The sequence below is a fragment of the Triticum aestivum genome, chromosome 5A, assembly GCF_018294505.1.
Source record: "Triticum aestivum cultivar Chinese Spring chromosome 5A, IWGSC CS RefSeq v2.1, whole genome shotgun sequence".
Taxonomy (NCBI): domain Eukaryota; kingdom Viridiplantae; phylum Streptophyta; class Magnoliopsida; order Poales; family Poaceae; genus Triticum; species Triticum aestivum.
In genome coordinates, this window is record NC_057806.1 from 182,442,027 (window position 1) to 182,453,443 (window position 11,417).

Genomic DNA, 11,417 nt, shown 5'->3' on the forward strand with positions numbered 1-11,417 from the left:
TCCTTGCCCTTACAAACTCCTTGGTTTAACTCCACAATCTTGACGGAGGCTCCCAAGTGACACCTAACTAATCTAGGACACACCACTCTCCAAAAGGTAATAGATGGTGTGTTGATTATGAACTCCTTACTCTTGTGCTTCAAATGACAGTCTCCCCGGCACTCAACTCTGTCTCGCGGATTTGGATATGGTGGAAAGATGATTTGAGTGGAAAGCAACTTGGGGAAGGCTAGAGATCATGATTCTTGTGGTTGGATTGGAATATCTTTGTCTCAACACATGAGTAGGTGGTTCTATATCAGAAAATGAATGGTGGAAGTGTAGGCATGTTCTGATGTCTCTCTCTAGAATGGAAGATGGGTGGAGGGGTACATTAGCCTCCACACAAAATCTAGCCGTTACACACAATTCACAAAACTCGGTGGGATCAAATAGTTAAACTCGGTCAGACCAATTTAGTTCAAAATGTGAACTTAGGATTTTCGGTGGGACCAATATGATAAACTCGGTGGGACCGATGTGCTAGGGTTAGGGTAAAACTTTGACTCGGTTTGACCGATTACACAAACTCGATGGGACCGATTTTGGTAATAAGCAAAACAAATAGTTGGTCAAGAAAACTCGGTGGGACCGATTGCTTATCTCGGTGTGACCAAAATAATTGCAATAGACAATAGAGAGTTTGCAAGCCCATCTTGGTGAGACCGAATTGATTAGGGTTTCTGGCAGTGGCTATGTCAAGCGAACTCGGTGGCGCCGGATAGATCAAATCGGTGGGGCCGAGTTTGACTTTAGGTTTGGGTCATATGTGGAAATGAGAAAGTGGTTGAGGGCTTTGGAGCATATCACTAAGCACTTTGAGCAAGCAAGCCATTAAGCAACACCTCATTCCCTTTTAATAGTATTGGCTTTTCCTATGGACTCAATGTGATCTTGGATCACTAACATGAAAATGTAGAGTCTTGAGCTTTTGCCAATCCTTAGCTTCTTGGAGGGGTTCCACATCCTCTTGTCCATGCCACGCCTTTGTTGAACTTTCTGAAATATACTAGATAAAAATATTAGTCCAACAAGATATATGTTGATATTAATTACCAAAATCACCCAGGGAGCACTTGTGCTTTCACATGTTCCGAATCTGTATTAAGTGTGGCACTATGTTCTGAATTGATATTAAGTGTGGCACTATGTTCTAAATTTGTATTAAGTGTGGCACTATGTTCTGAATTTTTATTAAGTGTGGCACTATGTTCTAAATTTGTATTAAGTGTGGCAACTATGTTTGAAATTTGTATTAAGTGTGGCACTATGTTCTACATTTGTATTAAGTGTGGAAACTATGTTTGAAATTGGTATGCGCAGGAATGGCGGGAATGTGGTTGCTGAATGGGGACATTGATAGGGGTCATCGCGCCGCGCTTTGGTATGCCGCAAGCTTGAGCCTCTGGTCACTCGCACTCCTAAGGAGAATTGGATGATACACCCAATGTGGGTGCAGCGGTACGTGCTTTATTTATTTGCACACTGACATGCATATTAATGGGAGACACTAACTGAAATGTTCTATCATGAAGGTTGAAATGGGCCGGCCCTTTACCTTTCGCGCGTCTGGTTGAGTCTATCCCGGGTTGCAGACGCCTCGCCATCGACTCCTCCTTGTTGAGCTGCTTAGTGGACCGTTGGAGGCCAGAGACCCACACGTTTCACTTCTGATGGGGAGAGATGGCTCCTACTCTAGAGGATGTGTCACTTTTGCTGGGACTACCATTGGCAGGTCATGCCATAGGACCGTTGGATGCACCGGCTGGTTGGGAGCTAAGTCTTACACAACATTTTCATGGTGTTTCTGCAGATGCTCCGGATCCGGGATGGGAGCATCACGGATTTAAGCATGATTTGTTGCTCAATTTCTAGGTTAGTTCCCCTACCTCTTATCGTGCATATGGTTTTACAGAAGATACCTGCGGCTTACTAAAACTTTCTCTTTGCTTAATGGAGATCCAGAAGTTCCCGACGTCGTTGAGTGTGGAACAGATCACTCGGAGCTTAGAGGCCTACTTAATGTGGTTTTTCGGCAAAGTGATGTTCACAGAGAACCATGTCACCACTATTAGCGCGCTACATCCCTATGGCACTCGAGATAGCGAGCGCTGAGACGGCGAATCAGATCAGACAGAGGAGTTGGGGTTCAGCGGTCTTAGCGGCTACATACTGAGGTATGTGCAATGGCTACCAGCTTACATCGAGAAAGCGAGCCCTTCTTGGATGCCCTCTATTCCTACAGCTGTGGGCGTGGGAGAGGTTCTCTATTGGGTGGGCATATGTATGTGTTCATGAGCCTATAAACGCCATGTTCGATGCTGACGGCATCAACATGCCTACTTTCGGTCTGTGTTGGACACGTCGCGAGGTATGTATCGTGTTATAGTTTCATGCAACTTTTTTGTGAACAAGAGATAGTTCAATGATAGCGGCTACTAACTTTTGTTTTCCGCAGAGACGCTTTGCTAGTGATCAAACCAGGAAGGCATACACGAAATTTAACGAGCAGTTCGATGCGTACACTGGGGTCATCTGGCAGCCCTACACAAAAGCAGCCATACATGCAAGATACCCAGGTGGTATGTCTGTGCTATGCACAGGGGACCGAGATTACTGGATGACGAAATCAAAGATCATCTTCGATGTCTTCGTCAAGGAGATGGCACAACAAAGGGTTATGAGGCAATTTGGTCTTCTGCAGTTGGAGCTACCTCCCCCTACAAAGAACTCGGTGCCAACACACATCCACAGGTATTAACCGGTTTTCAATGTTGCATTATCTTTGATAGTACTCCATTCGAAGCATTAGGTAATTGTTGAACACACACCACAATTTTAGGACGATGAGGAAGGGCATGACCAGGACAACTATTGACTAGCTAGTTAGACTAGAGCCGTTTGTTACAGAATGGGAGATAGCAAACACACATCTATGGCACGAGAATCACGATTTTGATCTCAACGAATTCAATCTCTATTTGCGGCGCTAAATGACCGGAACATGGTTACGCATCGTTGAGCACTCTCACCCAGAGGAGATACTTGACCCTACTCCATGGGATATGTACCCGAGCTATGATACTTCGGGCGAGGCAGTATGCGGTAGGTTATATTTTCTTTAAGTAAAGTTGTCACATACTTTGACGTGCATACTTAATAATCATCATGAAAAATTTTAGGCTCGGTTGACACACGAACTATACGACGACGTGACCACCTTTGGACGATCACTATCGTCTGGACCTCTTCTTCAACATCGGCCTGTGCTACAACCCTTCTTGGAACGCATGTAGAACAAGATATGAGCTGCCTATGAGGCTGTTACGTGCACCCAGAGAAGCAACGTTGTTCAGCACCAGTAGCAGCAGCCGCGTCCCTCCACGCACCGACATCAGCCACGTCCACGTCTAGCACACCAGTCGACGACCAGGGCACCCCCTCCTGACCAACTTGGCAGTTCGACGTGGCAGCACCCACAACACTATGGTCCCACGTCGAGCTTCATGTTTTCTCCACATCCACAATAGCAGGGTCCCTCGTCGAGCTTCGTGTTTCAGCCAGAGAAGCCGTCACAGCCAGCAGATATGTCTCTTCATATTTATTGTTTTCAATATTTGACTTAACGTTCCATCACGCAGGAGGTTACGAATATCATGCATCTATGTCGGCATCAAATGATACGTGGGGGAGTGATCAACATCTTGAGGACAACATACATGCTCAGATGTCGCAGCACACCTAGTGGATGAACATGTTTTCGACTCCTCCACCTGGCCCCACACAGGATACACAGTATGACCAGGGTGAGTCTGAGATTCCTCCTCGTAACATTAGGGCACCCAATAGGTTGGGATGGACGACGCCTCAAGATCCGCCTCCGTGCCAGGGCAGACGTCGTCGGTGATGGTTCTATCTATCAGTAGAGACATGACCATCTACTTCTGTATGAGACTTATGTCTATTCTATGTATGAGACAAATGACTATATACTTATGTATGAGACATATGCCTATCCTATTTTAGTACTCTGTTATCAGAACTACAACATCACATTTAGATAGAACATAATGCTCCTACAATAAGACAGTACAAACAACTAGATAGAACTACATCTAAATTAAACGGTACGTACGACTTAACTTGCAACATACAATATAAAAACTACATGAAGTCATCATCGTCATCCTCCATTGATGAAGAACTATTGTCCTTCGATGATGGAGAACTCTTGCCCTTCGATGATGAAGAACTCTTGTCCTTCGATGATGAAGAACTTTTGCCCTTTGACGATGCAGAACTCTTACCCTTCGACGATGCAGAACCCGGAAGCGGCGGCATGAAGATATCGTCTTCATCCTCGCTATCGTCAGTCCATAAAAATGTATGTTTTGCTGCAAACTTTAGGTATGTTTCACCCTTCGATTATTGCTTCACCCCTCTTCCCTGCAACCTCAAAAGTTCTTCCCGTATCTCCTCAAAGGTCCTGGAAGGCCACCCGCACCTACTTAATGTGTGATCTCATTCAGTAGGGTGTCAGTACTGATGAGCTGCTCCCACGGGATTAATATGTTGTCTACCCTGAAATCGGCGGCTAAATCCAGAAGACATTTGGACATACTAGGGTGAAAACTACGATCAAAAGGATATTCAGACATCTTGGCGAGACTACGAGACTACACTACAATGCTTACCAACGTTAGTGCCAAGGGTGTTTTATAGGCCGAGAACACAAAGAAAGGCGGAAACTCGGTAGCGGGAAAATATGGCGGGAGATACTGGCAGGAACTAGAGAGCGGGAAAATATGGCGGGAATGAGCAAAGAGGGAAAATATGGCGGGAACGAGCAAAGCGGGAAAATATGACAGGAATGAGCAAAGCGGAAAAATATGACGAGAACGAGCAAAGCGGAAAAATATGGCGAAAAATGGCGGCCCGTGATATAAGCGGGGAACATACGGGGTAGAAAATGGGTGACATGCACCAGTAGGCCTACAGGTGGCCAATTAATACTAATCGGCCAACAGACGGCTGATTAACTCCTGCCGGCCGACTGGATCTGGGCTAGTGGCCGACAGGCCATTCGGCCAGCAGCAAACTGATAGGATGCCAGTCGGCCTGCTGTGGGCTGACTAGGCCCAATCGGCCAGCAGCAGGCCGATGGTGCATTATTTTTGAAAATGTTGTATACATGGTAATATTTATGAAAATTAATAAAATAATGTATTATTTAAAAAAAATTAGCAAAGAAATACGGCGCTTCCAATCACACGGTCAGAATGAATCTCCAACCAATCGCTGGAAACCTTTCGGTGGCAGGTATCTTTGTTTAACCGTCAGCGGCAGCGCAAACCATGGCGGACACACGGACGTGCACTCCGTGTTCGCTGCAGGGACGATCAGGTGACCCCTTTACTTTGTCCCTTTTAGGTCGATTCGTCTTCGTGGGACGCAACCCCTCTCACCTTCTGCTCTCCTCTCTCTCCCTACCTTCCCGAGGCCGCCGTTCCCAAGATTAGTTCACGCCATAGCTCGCTTCCCTGGAGCCCGCCGATCGCCAGCTCGCGAGACACCCCACTCCGCTCGGATCCTGGTCGCAGCTTGGAGATCCGGACTGGCATTTTTCCTTGTAGGTAAGCATCGTCGTCTCTGCTCTGGAGCTACTTCTCTGATCCCAAATCCGGCTCCTCTCGAGCTATCCGCGGCTGTGGACGAATTAACCGCGAAATTTGCTGTTGCTGGCGAGCTCGTGGAGGCTCCTGCGGAATGTGGCCTCGCAGGAGTTCCACCAGCGCTGGATCTGGAAGCCAGCTTCGTGTGCTCCTGCCTGGAACGCAAAAAGTTCTTGTTTTCCCCCTCCCTCCCGAAATTTCGCTGGTTTAGGTGCCCCCTTTCTCGCAAATTTTTATTCCCGGTCGTCGCTTGCGTTGCATCTGCCGGGAGAATTGAGCTGAAATGTGTGAGAGATAGTAAAATAGCCTCTTGTTGGGATGGAAATCTTGCCCTCTTCTCCCAAGATTTTAGCGAAGAGCTCTTGATTTGAGCTACCTAAGCTTCCCAGTTGTGACAGGAACACTTCTGACTTCATTTGTTGTACTTCGTGGACTCTTGCTTATCAGTTGCCTTTAGATTTCTCCTTTTCTTTAATAATTTATTATCATTTTCGAGAAATGTTGCTATTGCCATGTCTCGATCACTAACCCTGGATCTTTGCAGGGTGGTCAGTGGCGACAAAAAAGGTTGTTTTTTGGCTGAGTCTCTGAGCTCCGGAGGCTTCCATCTTGGATGATGTCTCCCTAAAAGGCACAATTGCAATAGTTTGACCTGCCTGCCTTCGATGCCTTTGCAGGCGGTGGGCTAAGATAAGCTGGCATACTGTCTCTGTCTGTTGAATTTCTCAACTAGGAGTGTGATGGGGTCGTCCGGTTGCAGCTCTGAGATAGTTGAGTCCAACGAAGACTTGGATAATGCGCCTGTTAGTGGCTCCAGCGTGCTGCATATCAATGTGAAAACTGAGGAGAAAGATGGAAGACGTCGTGGTCATCCTGTGGAAGATGAGCTCGACCAGCTTCTTAAGGCAATTGATAGCAGGACTTACCGTCGAGCACTTAGCCCCGGCCAGGCCGGGGCAGATTCTTTGTCGAAGCATGCTCAAAAGACACCTAGGTCAGGGTCATCTCAAATTGCAGTCACTGGGATATGCTCCAAACCTGTCAATATGAAGCAGGCACTGAGAAGGCATTGCATTTCCCAGGCGTCAGAAATGGCTGCAATGAAGAGGTTGTCGATGTCGCCTGGGTCATCGAGTTCATCTGAAGCAGGGACTATCCACAGGCTTTATGCCTCCTTGATGGTTCAGAGTAGTGATGGAAGCGTTGTGCATGATGATAAAAAGAACTTGATTGAGATATCAATCACTCCAGAAAAGATTAGTAAGAATCTATCTAGAGGAACAAGTGGCTTTAGTGAAGACTGTGATTTTGAGACAGCTGATGGAAGTGCAGTCACCTCCATCCATTCTGCATCTTCTACCTCAACTGATATACAAAAGGTCAGGATCCAAGATGTCATCAGTGGTGACCCTGTAGAAAGTGAGAGCTCCATTGTGCAAAATGGAAAAACGCATAAACAAGTTTCTGCGACTACTGATGATAGTCCATCCAGAATCCCCATATTGATCAAACCCATCACAACATCCCGGCTCGTGAAGCCAGTTTTTCGATGCAAAACCAGCAGTAAGAGTAAAATGAAAGAAGAACAACCTTCACTTGGTAATTCCTCCAATAGTACTAAATTCTGCTCTTCAAAGGAATCCATTTCCCATGTATCAACCAGCTCCTCTTCGGCGTCCAGCATTAGTAATCCCACCAGCTGTGCAGAAGGGGAGATAAATCCAGGACCAGAAAAATCTGATGAGAGGTCGTCTGAATGGTTAACATTGGAAAAAGGTGAGTGCTCCCAGAATTCGAAGAGCAGCATTAGTGAGTATGGATGTAGCACTAGTATCAGCGATGAGAGCCAATTTGGCTTATGTGGCTATAACAACAGGCCCCATATGGTGAAGGATCTCTGTTGGATAACCATTCGCCAGTTGGCGTTGCAACAGGGACCCTTAGGACTCGACAACTTTAGGCTTCTGAAGAGGCTTGGATGTGGGGATATCGGGACTGTGTATCTTGCAGAATTGGTTGATTCAGATTGCTTGTTTGCTTTGAAGGTTATGGATATCGAGTACCTGATTAGTAGGAAAAAGATGCTACGAGCACAGGCTGAGAGAGAGATACTAGAAATGCTGGATCATCCTTTTCTTCCTACTCTTTATGCCCATTTTACGACAGACAATCTCTCATGCTTAGTCATGGAGTACTGTCCGGGTGGTGATCTGCACGTTCTTCGTCAAAGACAACCCGGTAGAAGCTTCCCAGAGCCATCTGCGAGGTACATTTCATTGAGTACTTAAAACTTCAGACATGAACATTCAGTATTGCAGAAGCCTGCATGATTGTGCATTTATTTTCTTTACTCGAAGTAATCAGTTTCTTAATCTAAACTCACCTAGTGATTACAATCTCTGACCGAGCTACCATTGCACTACTGTATGTTGGCTCGGTTTATGACTGTAGTTCTTGATGTTCCAAATTTCCTGCTTATTATGCATTATAAAATCTGCAAACATAATCATGTAGCTCTCTTCAGAGTTACAGCCTAAACACATCATGCCATTCTAACAAGACTGATCTATTATCATTTGATCTATGAATGTACTTTTCAACTTTAAGGATGCCACTTTAGAGAGGCGTATTTAGTACGTAACATCATTGTACATTTTTTCTATGTTCTAATAACTCTGTTTTGCACGTGTGTAGTCGCCATCTGTTTGTACTAATAAAATCATTGATTTGCAGGTTTTATGTTGCAGAAGTTCTCCTTGCGCTGGAATATCTTCACATGCTGGGAGTCATATACCGTGATCTTAAGCCAGAGAATATCCTGGTCCGCGATGATGGTCACATCATGCTATCAGATTTTGATCTCTCGCTAAGGTGCTCTGTTAGCGCCGTGCTCCTCCGGTCATCCTCGGTAGCAGCGAATCACCAACCAAAGAAGCTTACAAGCCCTTGTGCAGAGAGCTACTGCATCAACTCGTCGTGCCTCCAGCCCTCTTGTGCCCAAACGTCTTGTTTCAGGCCACGCCCCTGGGTACCGAAGCCTAGGAAGCCTAAATCTTCCCTGAAGAGGCTGCCTCAACTTGTTGTAGAGCCTACAGAAGCACGCTCCAATTCCTTTGTTGGCACACATGAGTATCTTGCACCAGAAATCATCAAAGGGGATGGTCACGGGAGTGCTGTTGACTGGTGGACGTTTGGTGTGTTCCTTTATGAACTTTTGTATGGTAGGACACCCTTCAGAGGTCCTGGGAATGATGAAACATTGGCAAATGTTGTTTCCCAGAATCTCCGGTTCCCGGATAACCCGGTTGTCAGCAGCAATGCAAAGGATCTCATCAGAGGATTGCTAGTCAAGGAGCCGGAGAACAGGCTGGGAACGTTGAGAGGAGCAGCTGAAATCAAGCAGCACCCTTTCTTTGAAGGGTTGAACTGGGCCTTGATACGATCTGCTGCCCCACCAGAGACACGGCCTTGCGATGTCGTGACTCTTGCGACGGTGCGGAAGAAGAAAGAAGGCAAATGCCTGGACTTTAGGAGCGCCGAGGAGCTGGAGTTTGAAGTTTTCTAGTGAGGTCTTGGCACAGTTTAGCACAATTTCTGCCGATAGTCTACAATTTTTCTGTTGAGTAGGTAAAGGTTGGGGCTGTCTGTACATGGTAGATTCTTGTATGCTCAGTTGCTGCTATATTCCTGTGAATAGATCACTTTTCTTTAATTGAAAGGAACAATCAGAGCCCACGGTATCATTGCCGTTGCGTCTATTGGAGGCTCCAGTTGATCTAGTGATCTCTTCCTGTTGTGCAGCCGAATTCTTGGAGGAGCATGCACATCCACTGTTTCTGCTATGGGCAAGAGGGTGATTACTTTTCCTCTCAAATGGGCGCAATAATGCATGCAAGCACTGATGTTTCACCTACAAGACTTGGACTTCTGTGAAAGGAACTCTTACAAAAACATCCTTTTTCTTACTCCAAATACTCCCTCCATTCACTTTTGTAAGGAAGGCCTTACAATAGTGAACAGAGGGAGTATGTTTTTTCTAAGAATGAAGTAGGGTTTCTTGGTGCAGTAAACTGATTTTCCAATGAAGAAGAAGCCACGAGAATGATCACAAAAACAATCAAATTATCTGTACTCCCTGCAATGTGTATCTTTGTCTGGTTCCTCCCTAGGATCCTATTGTCCAAGGCATCGCCTCTCCATGGGGCCCTATGATCAAATCATTCATATGCTTGTGCGCCAACCACATGTGGTGTTGGATCCAGAAAGATGGAGATGTAACAACTGGGGTTGGACAACTGAAATCTTAAATCAGTTCTGAAGTTTGCACGATTTATGATGCGTCACATTTTGAGAAGATGTGGGAACATGTGATTTTGAACTCAAAACTCATTCCTCATGCTCGGTGAGGGTTATGCCTTGTACAATCTAAGGTGTTTATAGAAATAAATCAGCATTTATAAACACTGAGTATTTATTTGTAGAGGGTAGATGTTTAATTAGACATCTTTTCTATGGAGATAGATAAACACATATGTTAAAAAATTCATTTAATTTACATATCTCCTTACGCACCTTGCATTGTACATTATATGTTGCTACTAATCGCCATGTCAAAGGAGCCTCAATGCCATGGCAATGACGATTGCTTGTGGATTTGGAAGCTATAACACGACCGACAATGCCATGATTAGGGTTAACACCTTTGTTTTAGAGGTGATGATTAGGGTCCACACCTAACCACAAAGTAACTGAAACGGCAACGACATTCCCTAAAAGAAAAGAGTAGGTTTTCCGAGACACGTCAGACACAAAGGTATCATTCACGCGAATAATACAGGAAGGTTTACTTTTTATTTTATTTTGAGGGAATATAAGAAATGTTTACTTAGTTAAACATAATCATATCGATCGAGATGAGACACTTAATCGGAAACTATGATGTAGCGTCTCCTAATCATGGCATTCTGGTCTATGTACGGACCTTTTCATCATCTCTACTCCTGATGGAGCAGTTGATGAATAGTACCCACGGTTTATTTTCGTCGGTTTTTTTCATCTTCTCTCCCACCGCCCCAGCGGTTTATTTTTGCATCATCTCCCACACAACGAAAAAAATCTGAACGAATCAGAACTTTCCATGCTGGCGCAAGTTATTATTTAGTAATATCTTTATGTGAAAGAATCAATCATGGTCAATCTTTAAAGATCAAATATAAATTAATTAACCTTATCATAAATCGCTCAATCATATTAATTAATATTTCCTTACGTCAAAGAATCAATCACAATCAATCTCTAAAGATCAAATCTAAATTAATTAATCTTTTCTTCTCGTCCAATCTCCGAATCTTTATTGTCTTCTCTTCTATTTCCTACCTTCCCCTCGCTGCCTCCTTGTAACGCCCTCGATGCGGCTATATCTCCTACGTGTCGAAGCACGACTTAGAGTCATAACCGCATTGAAAGCAATGTCGCAAGTGAGGTAATCTTCACAACAACCCATGTAAATAAATAAAGGGGAAAAGTACATAGTTGGCTTATACTCGCCACGTCACACAAATACATGAATAGGTCATTACATTCATCCAATACACTCAGGGTCCGACTACGGAACCAAAATAAAGATCAACCCCCAAATGCGACAAAGTACCCGATCGCCCCAACTGGGCACCACTACTGATCATCTGGGAAAGACACATAGTAACG

The 11,417-nt window shown here is 44.9% G+C and overlaps 1 pseudogene; it reads left to right on the plus strand.

Annotated features, from left to right (window-relative positions):
• Window positions 1-1,364: 1,364 nt before the first annotated feature.
• Window positions 1,365-10,037, plus strand: LOC123102756 (serine/threonine-protein kinase KIPK1-like; annotated as a pseudogene).
• Window positions 10,038-11,417: the final 1,380 nt, after the last annotated feature.